General features: G+C 48.5%; 1 protein-coding gene across 1 annotated transcript in view; it reads left to right on the top strand.

Moving 5' to 3' along the window:
* l(2)37Cd (general transcription factor IIIC subunit l(2)37Cd) overlaps positions 1-15,273 on the top strand; it is a 126,999-nt gene that overhangs the window by 83,745 nt on the left and 27,981 nt on the right. The gene's annotated exons all lie outside the window — the stretch shown is intronic.

Here is a 15,273-nt window from a genome sequence, read left to right as displayed (position 1 = left end):
TCTCTCTCTCTCTCTCTCTCTCTCTCTCTCTCTCTCTCTCTCTCTCTCTCTCTCTCTCTCTCTCTCTCTCCCCCCCCCCTACCTGCCACCACCTTCAGCACACCACCCCAGGAGTGCCGCCAGGACGGGTCACCGGAAGGGGCATCAGCACCTCGCAGCATGGTGGCGTGACCTGGGGTGGTGACCCACAGGGTGGAGCAGGTGCAGGACCCCCGAGGGCGCCTCCGGTCACTGAGGGGTCACCGCAGAGGTCAAGTGTCGTCAGCGGTCAACCGCCCCAGCTGACGTTCACCAGCCAGCTGTGGAGTTTGTTTTTAGTAAACCAGGAGAGGAAGAGAGGAAGTGAAAAGTTTAGAGATGGGAGATATAGTGAGTTATGACAGGACTGTCCGCCTTGCTGACACCATGTGTGTGGGTGTTGGCAGCTAAGCTAAGCTGGCTCTCTCTTGTCAGGGAGCTGTGAGTGTGTGGACTCACCTAATTGTGCTTGCAGGGGATTGAGCTCTGGCTTTTTACTCCCGCCTCTCAACTGCCAATCAACTGGTGTACAGATTCCTTAGCCTACTGGGCTCTATCATATCAACATTTGAAACTGTGCATGGAGTCAGCCTCCACCATATTACTGCCTAATGCATTCCATTTATTAACTACTCTGAGACTGAAAAAGTTCTTTCTAATGTCTCTGTGGCTCATTTGGGTACTCAGCTTCCACCTGTGTCCCCTTGTTCGTGTACCACCAGTGTTAGGTTTTCATCGGGGAATTGTGTATTGTGAGGCTTAGTTTCCATCGAGTAGATGTAGACTCTTGGGCCACCAGCTGTGGGAGTGGGACGTCTCATCTTGGACCACCAGCTGTGGGAGTGGGGCGTCTCATCTTGGGCCACCAGCTGTGGGAGTGGGGCGTCTCATCTTGGGCCATCAGCCGTGGGAGTGGGGCATCTCATCTTGGGCCACCAGCTGTGGGAGTGGGGCGTCTCATCTTGGGCCACCAGCTGTGGGAGTGGGGCGTCTCATCTTGGGCCACCAGCTGTGGGAGTGGGGCATCTCATCTTGGGCCACCAGCTGTGGGAGTGGGGCGTCTCATCTTGGGCCACCAGCTGTGGGAGTGGGGCGTCTCATCTTGGGCCACCAGCTGTGGGAGTGGGGCGTCTCATCTTGGGCCACCAGCTGTAGGAGTGGGGCGTCTCATCTTGGGCCACCAGCAGTAGGAGCGGGGCGTCTCATCTTGGGCCACCAGCTGTGGGAGTGGGGCGTCTCATCTTGGAGTAATCTTTCTAACATTGGGTCCTCTAACATTCCGATGGTGTTCCACACCCTGGAGGCTTGGTGCTGCAGTCTGATGTTTAGTGGCTGTATGTTCAGGAGTTCATGGAGTTCCTGGATTGTCTGATCATATGGTGGACGGTGTTTTGCTGCTGCTCTCCTTGGCGCCTTAATTTGCACTGCTTGTAGTTTTTGCTAGTAGTTTTTGCTTGTTGGCTAGTAGCGACTGGTTGGCATAATTTGAGTGGCATATAGCCATTACAATGTCGATAAAAGAACAGTGTAATACAGTGCTCGGAGAAGTATCGAAAGCTTTCGACAAAGTTCAGTGAGAGACCTAAAATACATGATATCTGAGCTAGGGCTGCCACAGAGACTTACAGCCACACTCAGCTTATTCGAGCTGAGAAATGGAGTGCCGCAAGGAAGCTGCCTTTCACCCGCGCTTCTCAAAATATATACCTCCCTTCCTTCCTTCTCTGTCCCCTCCCTCTCTGCTTGCCTATCAAGGTCTTTGGTGTGTCTCTCCACACCGACGGTCAACCTACCTGTTCCTTCCACTCGTCAACACAATTTCACTTCCTCAGAAACTAGTCCATAGTTAAGCTCACGTTATTTGCAGGCTTTCTAGCGTAGAATTAGAATTAGAATCAATTCTAATTCTTCGCTAGAAAGTTCAATAAATCGAACTTACATTTTAACTACATAAATTGAATAGCATTCAGCTGACAGTTTTGAATGGTGACATATATTGGTAAAGCCGTGACTAGTTGTTTGGTATGGTAAACACCTGACTGACTAATGGGTATGGTAAACACCTGACTGACTAATGGGTATGGTAAACACCTGACTGACTAATGGGTATGGTAAACACCTGACTGGCTAATGGGTATGGTAAACACCTGACTGCTTTAGGGTAAGGGAAGCGCGCAAACGCAATAAACTATATGAAAAAAGTAAATGAAATCAAATCCTATAATAATCTTAAAAGTACTGTAGTTATATTACCAATAATATAGGGGAGGGGGAAGACAGGGTACCAAGAACTGAAGCTCGATCCTGAATATAGGTGAGTACCCACGGTAGTGACTTAATGACTTGATCTCTTTAGAGAGGCTGAGGATGTCTTAACTGCCCAACCACCCGAGAACTGTGTAACAGCCACGACAGGCGAGATGTAAACAGTCTTCAGACACAACTGGGAGAGGAGGAGAGAGGGAGAGGAGCAGAGGGAGAGGAGCAGAGGGAGAGGAGCAGAGGGAGAGGAGCAGAGGGAGAGGAGCAGAGGGAGAGGAGGAGAGAGGGAGAGGAGCAGAGGGAGAGGAGCAGAGGGAGAGGAGTACAGGAGTTAAGAAGAGAAGGACAAACAGGCAAGGGGGAAAATGCTCATTTTGAAGCCTAGCGTTTATGGTTTATAGTAAACTGGCTTTATTTTCCCGATAAGGTCTAGTTACTAGAGAGAGGATCCTCCAGGACATAGTAACATAGTAACTCAGTCTAGGAAATCGTTAGGAATAACCTGACCTTTGACCCAATGGCTGGGAGATAATGGTACTCAAGACCTAGAACCACTCCATTGAGGGAATGACAGTACGTTAGACCATAACAAATTGAGGACGCCGCAAAATATCTGCTGGTTCCGGTGAAGCTATACTCTGAGAGGTATGACTGTGATATGTGGTATTACATACCATCGTCCAATGTTAGAAGAGGGAGGACGAGGAGGAGGACGAAGACAAGGAAGCAAGAAATCAAAGGAAAGAAAGGTGTAACACGGGATAGGCTTTGATAGAGACGAGGCTGCTGGCCCGCCACACCCTCCCAGGTGTCTACCTCAATCACAAACATAAATCTGACTAATTAATTGATAACATCAGATCGGCTTGTTAGACTGCGTCCCTCCCCATATTGCTCTCCCTACTCTCCCTGCCTCTCCCTCTCTCTCCCTTCCCTTCGCCTCCCCCAGGGACCCAGGAGAGGCAAGCGGCATATTGGATAGAGGAGATAATTAGATGGATAGAGCAAGTGAGACTGAGGGAGAGAAGAGATAGCAGAGGAGACGAGGACGGGAAGGGAAGTGGGTGAAGGAATTAAGAGCTGAGAAAAAGAGAGAGAGAGAATGTGATGTGCCCATCAGACTTACGTCTCTGTTTGTCTGTGTTTAATAACTCCTCCCGACACAACCCCTTCCTCGCCCCCTCCCCTACAACCCCTGCTCCTGCAACCTCTTTTCCTCACACAACCTATCCTTCCGCAACCATTCCCCCAACCCCCACTCCCCCACAACAGGCACGCCCCCACCTCCCTCAACTATTCTCCCCCCCCTAGAATCCTCTCCCCACTCCCCAGAACCCTCTCCCCAACCCCAGAACCTTCTCCCCCCCTCACACAAATCTGCAAACCTCTCCTCTCTCTCTCTCTCTTCCCCTCCTCAGATCATATTTACATAAACATGTAATGTTATGTACCTTCCCAGGAGGGGACCTGCTTCCCAGCCCAGCCCCCCTCCTCCTCCAGCCCAGCCCCCCTCCCCCAGCCTAGCCCCTCCTCTTCCAGCCCTTTTCCCCTTCCTTTTCACATGCACCTGACCCCACCTGCCCCCCACATGTGGTTCCAGCTGTTGACCTCAGTAATGCCCCAATTACCTTCCTGGCATCCGCCTTCTGCTCTCACTTTACAGTTATTCCACATATATATATATATATATATATATATATATATATATATATATATATATATATATATATATATATATATATATATATATATATATAAATCTCCCCTTGCCTGATTGACTGCAACGAAGAATATTAACCTATTGGTCCCTACTGAGGGTTGTCCTGAACCCCCCGGTGGGTGGTGTAGCCCCCCCCCCCTGATGGGTGGTGGTGAGGTCAGTGAATTCACCTAGTTCACCTAGCTGTGCTTGCGGGGGTTGAGCTTTGCTCTTTCGGCCCGCCTCTTAACTGTCAATCAATCAACTGTAACTAACTACTTACTCATTTTTGTTCCACACACACACACACACACACACACACACACACACACACACACACACACACACACACACACACACACACACACACACACACACACACACACACACACACACAGAGGAAGCAGCTCCGTAACAGCTGTCTAACTCCCAAATAACTATTTACTGCTAGGTAACAGGGGCATCATCGTAAAAGAGACTGCCCATTTGTTTCTGCCTGGTCCGGGAATCGAACCCGGGCCACAGAATTACGAGTCCTGCGCGCTGTCCGCTCAGCTACCAGACCCCCTCTGGTGTAGTTTAGTGTGTGGTGGTTGTGCACTAGCGGGGTGGTGGCTTGGGGGTGGTGTATGTGACCTCTACCACTCATTAACCTTTCTCTGGTGGTGTGTTTGTGGAGGAGGGGGAGGGGGAGGAGGGGTCGTGGGGGAGGGGGAGAGAGGGGAAGGAGGGGGTGAGGGGGGAAGGAGGGGGAAAGGGGGAGTGGGGGGAAGGAGGGGGTGAGGGGGAGGGGGAGAAGGAGAGAAAGCCGACAGATAGCAGTGTGTCACATTACCAGACCTGGTGGCTAATAATGCCAGGCACACAATCCCCTTCCTCCCCCGAGCTACAGGGAGGGGGAGTTCTGGGGGAGGGGGAGTTCTGGGGGAGGGGGAGTCGTAGTGGAAGGGGAGTCGTAGTGGAAGGGGAGTCGTAGTGGAGGGGGAGTCGTAGTGAAGGGAGAGTCTCAGGGGGAAGGAAGTATCAGGGGAAGATGACACTTCCCCTCACAGTGAGATGTGAGGAAGAGAAACAGAGAGAAGTAAAAACCCGTATGGAGCAAGTCAGGACTTGTATACAAGTAATGAGAGAGAGAGAACACCAGTAGCTGGGATGAGGAGACCTTCGTTAAAAAGTTAGCTAAGGATGGATGGAGCTGGTGTAAGGGTCGCTGGGGGCGGCCATTACATCACGGCAGCAAGATGACACCTTCTCCCTGACATGCTCCCGCTCGCTCACACCTTATTATCTCCAGGATGGCCGCCGCATTAACCTTCCACTTCTATACTTATGAAACCAACCCTTAATTTTCCCAGGATAGTCTCCAGTTCTTCTCGCGCTCACACGTTATTATCTCCAGGATGGCCGCCGCATTTATCTTTGCTTTCTAGACGCTTGTAAAGTCAATCTTTAATTTTCCCAGGATAGTCTCCAGTTCTTCTAGCACTCACCTTATTATCTCCAGGATGGCCGCCTACTCTACCTTTGGCTTTTTGTGTGAAACCATTTTGTTTCCCAGTATGGTCTCTGCGATATTTTATTTATTTTATTGTATTTATATATACAAGAGTTCTACATTCTTGTAAAGCCAGTAGCACGCATAGCGTTTCGGACAGGCCCGGTGATCCTAATTTTCCCTGGAAAACGAACCACCAAATCGTTTAACAACCAGGTACCCATTCACTGCTGGGTGAACAGAGGCTACAGTTAAGGATTGGCGCCTAGTCAATCCTTCCCGGCCAGGATACGAACCCAGGCCAAATCGCTCGCGATGCGCGGGGCAAGTGTCTTACTACTGCGCCACAGGGACTGCTATGTTGACATGTAGTGTCCTGAGGCGCTGGGGTTATTGCAATAGATAGATATTGCAATAGATACAAATGATATTGCAACATTTGTAAAATGTTGACGTTTTTGCTTTTCATGAGTATCAATTTTAGCCTTTGGCATATTTAATGATCAAGCTTTAGCGTAGTAAAGCAGAACGTGGTTGTGCAGTGGTCATTGTATCCGTTGTTGCAAGGAGACATGGTCAACACCTGCCATAGGAGACACGGTCAACACCCTGCCATAGGAGACATGGTCAACACCTGCCATAGGAGACATGGTCAACACCCTGCCATAGGAGACATGGTCAACACCTGCCATAGGAGACATGGTCAACACCTGCCATAGGAGACATGGTCAACACCTGCCATAGGAGACATGGTCAACACCTGCCATAGGAGACATGGTCAACACCTGCCATAGGAGACATGGTCAACACCTGCCATAGGAGACATGGTCAACACCCCGCCATAGGAGACATGGTCAACACCTGCCATAGGAGACATGGTCAACGCCTGCCATAGGAGACACGGCCAACACCCTGCCATAGGAGACATGGTCAACACCCTGCCATAGGAGACATGGTCAACACCTGCCATAGGAGACATGGTCAACACCTGCCATAGGAGACATGGTCAACACCTGCCATTGGAGACATGGTCAACACCTGCCATAGGAGACATGGTCAACACCCCGCCATAGGAGACATGGTCAACACCCCGCCATAGGAGACATGGTCAACACCTGCCATAGGAGACATGGTCAACACCTGCCATAGGAGACATGGTCAACACCACGCTATAGGAGACATGGTTAACGCTACGCTGTAGTATTAAAATACACACTATATATATATATATATATATATATATATATATATACACCATGGCGTTTCACAGTATAAATAACCTGAACATCATCACAATAAAATGTGAATGTCCTTGGAATCTGAATCCCTCTTCCTCAGTCGTCGAGGCACGTGTATCCGTTTTTGTAAAATGTTGACGTTTTTGTAAGCCGAAAGAGAGATCCGGATTACTGCAGCGAAGCAGCTATGATGGGGTTGTGTACGGGTATATGTTTGTGAGAGATGCTTTGTATGTTTGGGATGTATACCTGTGTGTGTAGTGGGGGGGGGGTTGCCATTATACACGCATGTATGGGTATATGTGTGAGGATATCATTGTAATTGTGTGTATATATGTATGTATGGGGATGGGGATATCGTTATTCGTGTTTATGTGAGTTTCATATATACGTGTATGTGTATGTGTGTGTACTCACCTAGTTGTGTTCACTTAGTTGTGCTTGCGGGGTTTGAGCTTCAGCTCTCTAGGCCCGCCTTTCAACTGTACAATCAAACAGTTCCTGAGCCTATTGGGCTCTATCATATCTGCATTTCAAACTGTGTCTGGAGTATGTCTACACCACATCACTGCCTGTGTACTCACCTAGTTGTACTCACTTGTGCTTGTGGGGGTTGAGCTTTGGCTTTTGGTCCCGCCTCTCAATTGTCTGGTGGAATACCTCTGAATCTCCTCTAACTTTCTCTTGTGTTTAACTACATGTGGACTCCAGGCTGGAGCTGCATATTCCAGGATTGGTCTGACAAACTGTGGTATACAAGGTTCTGAATGATTCCTAACACAAATTTCTAAAGGCAGTTCTTATGTTGGCCAGTCTAGCATATGCCGCTGATGGTGCGTGTGTGTGTGTGTGTGCACTCGTCTATTTACCTCTTTGTGCCTGCAGGATCGAGCTCTAGCTCTTAAACTCCACGTCTCTAGCCGCCGGTTGTAAAATACAATGACTTGACCTATTTCCCTATTTTATCTACTTTTAAAGCTATGAATAGAATTTGCCTCTAGAGCCAGTTCTTTTAGGTCATTCCAGGTTCTCACTAGAGCGCACATCTATGCCAGGTGAGTACGACGGGCGCACCATAGTTAGTTTAGTTCATTTATTATGCACCCCATACCCATCTTGTGGGCGGTAGTGGAAAGGGTTACAGAGGCACATAATGGGCTCACCATAGCCCGTGCTGCTTGCAACATTTTCTTCCCAGTAAACAACAACAACAACACACTAGTCTTAAGCTAAAAGAAAACGTTCTAACACACGTCTGTGACTCGTCTGATTCTCAAGTTCCTCGTGTTCTATTGGTATTCATTGTGAACATTTCCTCTTCTTTCCACTCTATCAATCCCAAGTATTTTATACGTCTCTATCATGTCTTCCCCCTCTCTCCTAGCGTCATCAGGGGTAGTTCCTTCAGTCTCTCTTCATATCTTATCCCTCGCAATTCTAGGGCAAGTCACGTTTTAGACTCCTAAACCTCTGGAGCTTCCTTATGTGTTTTTTTCAAGATGGGGCTCCAGGATGGGGCAGCATACTCTAAAAATGATCTCACACAGGCGGTGTAAAGTGATCTAAATGCCTCTTAATTATGTTAATAGTGGAAAAAAGAGGAAATGTTCACAATTACCTTCAACCTCGTTCTGAGAATTCCTGCGACGGCGCTGAAACCAACCGTATTGGCGTTTGCCTTTCCATTGGAGACTTGCGCCGTGGAGAGGGGGGACCTGCTGCATGGGTGACAGCTTCTCCTCCATATCAACCTACCCTGGCTTTGCGCCCTGGAGAGACCACTCCAGACCGACAGCCAGAGCACAACGCCATAGTCTCCTGAGACAGATGACTGCCTACTAGTATACAATAGTGTAGAGTATGATGCTGACCTTATCCTGTTATATGAGCCTCAGGTGTTTGGTGTTCAGTCTACTGCCAGGTCTTGTTCTCTTGTCGTTATATGGTGCTAGTCTCCCCTTCACCCTCTCAGTCTCCTGGCGCCTGTTCTCATTTTCATCACCTTACAATTGCTGGTGTTCAACACTAGCAGCCATTTCTCAGACCAACTCTGCGGCTTGTTTAGGTCTTCGATATATAAGACTCAAGTTAGTTAGGTCATTTACATAAATGAGAATAAGTATAGGTCTCAGCACCGATCCTAGAGGTACCCCGCTTGTTACCCTACCCCAGTCATATACAGCCCCGCTCCTGTGGCAGGTGTACGGGCTCACCATAGCCCGTGCTACTTGCAACTTTTTGTTCCCAGTAGCTGAATCTAAAACAACAACAGCTACGCCGGTTCGACTTCTCGCGTAGGGTAATTCCTTACCCATGTTAGTGCTTTTCCGCTTACTCCCGCCTGCTTCTCGAGTGTGTATAGTAATCCTGTGTGTGTGTGTGTGTATGTATGTGTGTGTGTGTGTATGTGTGTGTGTGTGTGTGTGTGTGTGTGTGTGTGTGTGTGTGTGTGTGTGTGTGTGTGTGTGTGTGTGTGTGTGTGTGTGTGTGTGTGGAGGCTGCTGGCTGGGTGTCATGTTGCAGCAGCCCATTCATTTCACACGGGCCCGACACCCGAGCCGACCCGCGCGTTGAAACATGACTAGGGTGAGGGAGAGAGAGAGAGAGAGAGAGAGAGAGAGAGAGAGAGAGAGAGAGAGAGAGAGAGAGAGAGAGAGAGAGAGAGAGAGAGAGAGAGAGAGAGAGAGAGAGAGAATGGTGTTATAGCTGCTGCTGATGTTAACAACACTGCTACTGGCGTCAGAAGAGGTTTTCATGAGCAAATTGGCAGTGTTATTGCTCTCATAGTATACTGTTAATACAATCTTTTCATGTCGGTAGAGGTGACCATTACCTACACCAATCACAAGATGGCATCAATAATCTTCTATAAGAACAAGAAGACTGTCATTTGCTCATGAAAATCTCTCCTGACACCAAACAAAAAACTTTGAAAGAGAAGAATGTCGTCTAAACCTTCACATGCCCACTTGGGGCAGGTCAGCCTTTACGAAATTAATATATAGACAAGACAAGACGATCCCTTCCAAGGCGCCTAACACTGCACGAACATCAAGGGGCCTGTCATGGAACATATGGTAAATGGTCTCTTCACATAACCAGAGCCCCGCCAGATATTACCTGACAACCAACAACAAAATGGTTACACAAGTTTCTGAAGGCAGTTCTTATGTTGGCCAGTCTAGTATATGCCGCTGATGATATCCTTTTGATGTGGGTCTCTAGGGACAGGTTCGGTGTGATATCAACCCCCAGCTCTCTCTCTCTCTCTCTCTCTCTATTTGACTCTTGCAGGATATCACCTCCCAGATGGTACCTTGTGTTCAGCCTCTTGCTTCCTTCGCGCGCGCGCGTGTGTAAATATTGCAAGTTTATGAAACCAATAATTCAGTAATTTGATATCTGATAACATTGAGTGTCACCTGGGGTAAGGTGTACAATGGGTGTAGGAGTACTGTCTCCTGGGGAGAGGTGTTGTCACATATATCTCTCTCTCTCCCTCCCTCCCTCCCTTCCCCCCCCCCCCCCCACAGTAGGGAGGCCGGGGAGGAGGTGGTCCTGGCGTGAACACTTCTGGTATGTAGTAAGTCCTGGAGGTATGTGTCCTCTGCCACCTCCACTTGACCACTCAATCTCACGCCTCCACACCCTCCCCGTACCTGCTACACCCACCACACACCTCCACACCCTCCCCGTACCTGCTACACCCACCACACACCTCCACACCCTCCCCGTACCTGCTACACCCACCACACACCTCCACACCCTCCCCATACCTGCTACACCCACCACACACCTCCACACCCTCCCCGTACCTGCTACACTCACCACACACCTCCACACCCTCCCCGTACCTGCTACACCCACCACACACCTCCACACCCTCCCCGTACCTGCTACACCCACCACACACCTCCACACCCTCCCCGTACCTGCTACACCCACCACACACCTCCACACCCTCCCCGTACCTGCTACACCCACCACACACTTCCACACCCTCCCCGTACCTGCTACACCCACCACTCACCTCCACACCCTCCCTGTACCTGCTACACCCACCACACACTTCCACACCCTCCCCGTACCTGCTACACCCACCACACACTTCCACACCCTCCCCGTACCTGCTACACCCACCACACACTTCCACACCCTCCCCGTACCTACTACACCCACCACTCACCTCCACACCCTCCCCATACCTCCTACACCCACCACACACCTCCACACCCACCCCATACCTGCTACACCCACCTCTACACCCTCTCCACACCTTTACACTCACCATTATCCTTCCTGCTGTGTTTCCAACATGTATACATTTGGCATTAGATCCCTGTTAATCAGGACTTTTGTGGGGTATTTAGGTATGACAGTTTTAGCATTGTGTAGCTGGTATCTGTTACCACTATTATCATTACCTAGGCTCAGTCCTTGTTTGGTACCAGCTGTAAATGTGCAAACGTTGCTGTTCAGTCCTGTTTCTAAGTCGTTTGTATATATATATATATATATATATATATATATATATATATATATATATATATATATATATATATATATATATATATATATATATATATATGGTAAACAACGGAGGTCACATATATGGTAAACAACGGAGGTCACAAGGGAAGGTAAAGGAATATTATTTGTTTGCCTACACAATTGGGATTGACTGGAACTAACTACACACACACACACACACACACACACACACACACACACACACACACACACACACACACACACACACACACACACACACATGAATCTGTACACCTGTTGATTGACGGTTAAGAGCCGGGACCAAAGAGCCAGAGCTCAACCCCCGCAAACACAACTAGGTGAGTACAACTAGGTGAGTACACACACACACACACACACACACACACACACATACACACACACACACACACACACACACAGGGACGAGGAAACAGGTGTGTGTATATAAGGCTCCAGAGCACACAGTTCTCCCGGTGACCACCAAACATTGTATGGGACCCGCTCCCCGCGGTCCTGTCCACCACACCGTGAGAATTGCTCTTTGTTGCTCACTCGCCCCTTCACCCCCCCCACCTCATTATCTGGGGGGAGGGGTTATGAATATTTGGTGATGGCTCGTTGAGGACTTGGCCGCCAGGGGGAGGTGCAGGGGATGGGCAGGGGGGGGAGGGAGGCGAAGTAGTGGGACAGAAGTGGTTGGCAATGATTGGATTAAAAGCTGGGCCTTTATTGGTATTTGTATATTTCAACTTCTGCGTGTTTGTTTTATTTTATGTTGAGATATGTCGCATTTGTGTATATCTGGCAGTTATGTATTTGTCTAACTTATAAGAGTATGTTCTATTTGTTCCCCGACCCCCTTCACCCCTTCCACATCCACCCCTTCCACATCCACCTCTTCCATCTCCACCTCCCTTCACCTCTTCGTTTACCCATACTTAAAATTTCGATTTATTCAAACTGTGTATATAATATCTTCTGCAAATACTTTAATAAAACTAACACAGGAGAAGACTGCGAACTCTTACATAAAGACTTGGAGAGGCTGCTATTGTGGACCAAATAGTGGCTGTTAGAGTGCAACTCACACAAATGCAAATTAATAGGGATTGGCGACTATAAAAAAAGATCCAAGGCAATGTGCCATTTTGTACGAGAACAACTGCAGATATCCAAGGAAGAGAAGAACCAGGGAGCAGACATCACACCAAATTTCTCTAGAGAAGACTACGTGATGGTCTGCGTCCTGGGCTTATATCAAGGAACCAATGGCCGGGCAGGATGGAAACGATCGGGCACATTATTTTCACCTGATGACTGTGTTCACCTGGCAGTAAAATGGATACCTGTGAGTTACGCGACTGTTGTGGGTTGCACCCTGGGGAAGAGAGAGAGAGAGAGAGAGAGAGAGAGAGAGAGACAGACAGACAGACAGACAGACAGACAGACAGACAGACAGACAGACAGACAGACAGACAGACAGACAGACTGAGACAGACAGACAGACAGACTGAGACAGACAGACAGACAGACAGACAGACAGACAGACAGACAGACAGACAGACAGACAGACAGACAGACAGACAGACAGACAGAGTTCGATAAACCCAAGATATTTCCTGTTCACAACAATGTAATATCTCGATCGCGCACTCTCTTCTTACAACAAAAGATAACCAATGGGAACTACATTTCACGCTACTGAAGAAGTCCTGGCTTTTAGGAACCTGGTCACAACGTAACAATGCTCCGGGTTATAGACAAGCTGGACAACCAGAACCAAGGTTACACAGATGGAAACTGAACATACAGATGAGTCACAGGGATATTAGTAAGACCTTTTCAGTGTTACGGAAGTAGGACAAGTTAGATAAGCAGTTGAGATTCACTCAAAATATGGACTTAAAAATAGGTATAATATAGCCCAAGTACGCCAGTCAGCCGAAAGTTGAGCGGCGGGTTCAGGAGCTGAAGGTCAAACCCCGCAATCTCAGTTAAAACAGTATACACACGCACGCAATCTGTCCGTAAAGTCAGCTGTTATTTCTTTCATCCTCTCACATTTTAATTACCAAGCACAATAAAACCCTTGAATTTATATACATAATGTGGCGTGATGGAGAGGCCCAGGGCAGCTGCGTCGACCGCTTCCCCCCACACGATAAACTCAACGTGGAGTCTGTTCATTAGAGCGAGCTTGGCATAGGGGCGACGGGGTCCGACAGTCATTACATCGATCCCAATTTTAACGAGTCTCCCCTGGGATCTCCCTCCACACTTTCTTTCTTAATCTCCCCGTGTTTATTGACAACATCTCGGGCATGTAATATATAAATACAGGCTTCGACAATTTGCACATTAGGGCGTAGGACTAATCCCTCAGAGTATTGTTATTTTTATGATACCTTAATTTAGATTTAATATCGTGTAATATATATATTAGATGTTTAAATTGTAGTTTGCTTATTTATCAAATTATTGTTAATAAATTTTAGGCTTGTATGGAGGCCCCCTACAAGGTCGACTACTCACCTCTCCCAGGATGCAACCCCCACAACAGTTAGCTAACTCCCGGGCACATAATTACTGTGCTCGGTGAACAGAAGCATTAAGTTAAAAGAAACGTGCACAAACCATTTCTGTTCCCTCCCCGGGGGGGTATCGAACCCGCGGGATCCTCCATTGTGAGTGGAGAACTAAATTAACCGAACTGCGAGTTAGAGTAGTATACAGATACACCAAGAGAGGTGTGTGTGTATATATACACCTCAGTATATATACACAACCTAAGAGTTTAGTCCTAAACTGCGTTGAGGGCTTAAAGTATACTTGCTGGTTGGTCAGTAAACTGTTGTGGTGGTATTAATAACCCTCTTCAGAGGCTGATAACCCTTAGACCAAACACCCGTCCAGTACACAGTCAATGGGCATCCATATGCACAAAATGCAGCAATGAATGATTCATTGGCAACTTATTTAATTCATGTACGCTTATAACAATAATATAATAGTATAAATATTCGTGTTGATAAAAATAAAAACACTGTACAGCTGATTTTATAAGAGAGAGAGAGAGAGAGAGAGAGAGAGAGAGAGAGAGAGAGAGAGAGAGAGAGAGAGAGAGAGAGAGAGAGAGAGAGAGAGAGAGAGAGAGCAAACAGGGGGGGGGGGGGAATCCTCTACTTGATCCGTCACGGAGTTTTGATCAAACACAAAATACTCTAGAAGCGCAGGATTGGATTAGCCACTCGGTGCCTTAATAACTGGTGATTTGTCCCTTAGTCAATTTCCGAGGCTACCAGTCCCCCAGACAGTCAATGTTCCAGGCTACCAGTCCCCCCAACACACACTATATTCCCCGGTACACCTAGGAGACCCCCATACCCCTCTCCAGTGCACTCTACACATATTATGCTTCATAGGAGATCCCATACCTGCCTCAGTACACCCGACACACACCCCCAGCACCCACGGAGGCCCCAGCAGCCATGGAGACCCCAGTACACCCCCCCAGGCGACCTCTGGCCCCAGCACCCATAGAGACCTCAGTACACACCCCCAGGTGACCTCTGGCCCCAGTACACCTCCCCAGCACCCATGGAGACCCCACTACACCTCCCCAGCACCCATGGAGACCCCCAGTACACACCCCCAGGTGACCTCTGGCCCCAGGGGAATAAACTAGGTCTCTCCGCCGTGGCACCTGACGTAAAAATACTGTCACTCTACACCCTCTCTCACCTTACACCCGCCTTCCTCACCCATTTTCTTCCCCCACCCTTTCTGCCCTCCTCCAAGCCTTCCCTACACTCCTCCCCCAACCTACCCACCGCCACCCCTACCCTCCCTACCCACAATCTCCCCTACTACCCTCCCTACGCTGTTACCCACTCTAACTGCACTCCTTCCTGGAGAAAAGAGAGCAAGGGGGAGGGGAATTGAAATGGAAAGTAGAAAAGAAAATGAGGAATGGCAGAGGAGGAGGAGGATGGAGTAGGTGGTAGAGAAATGTAAGAGAGGAGGGGGGGGGGGAGGGGGATTGATGAGTG

Source organism: Procambarus clarkii, chromosome 60 (genome assembly GCF_040958095.1).
Source record: "Procambarus clarkii isolate CNS0578487 chromosome 60, FALCON_Pclarkii_2.0, whole genome shotgun sequence".
NCBI classification, from domain to species: Eukaryota; Metazoa; Arthropoda; class Malacostraca; order Decapoda; family Cambaridae; genus Procambarus; species Procambarus clarkii.
The sequence above is the reverse complement of the archived record's forward strand: the minus strand, read 5'-3'. Positions and strand labels throughout refer to the sequence as shown.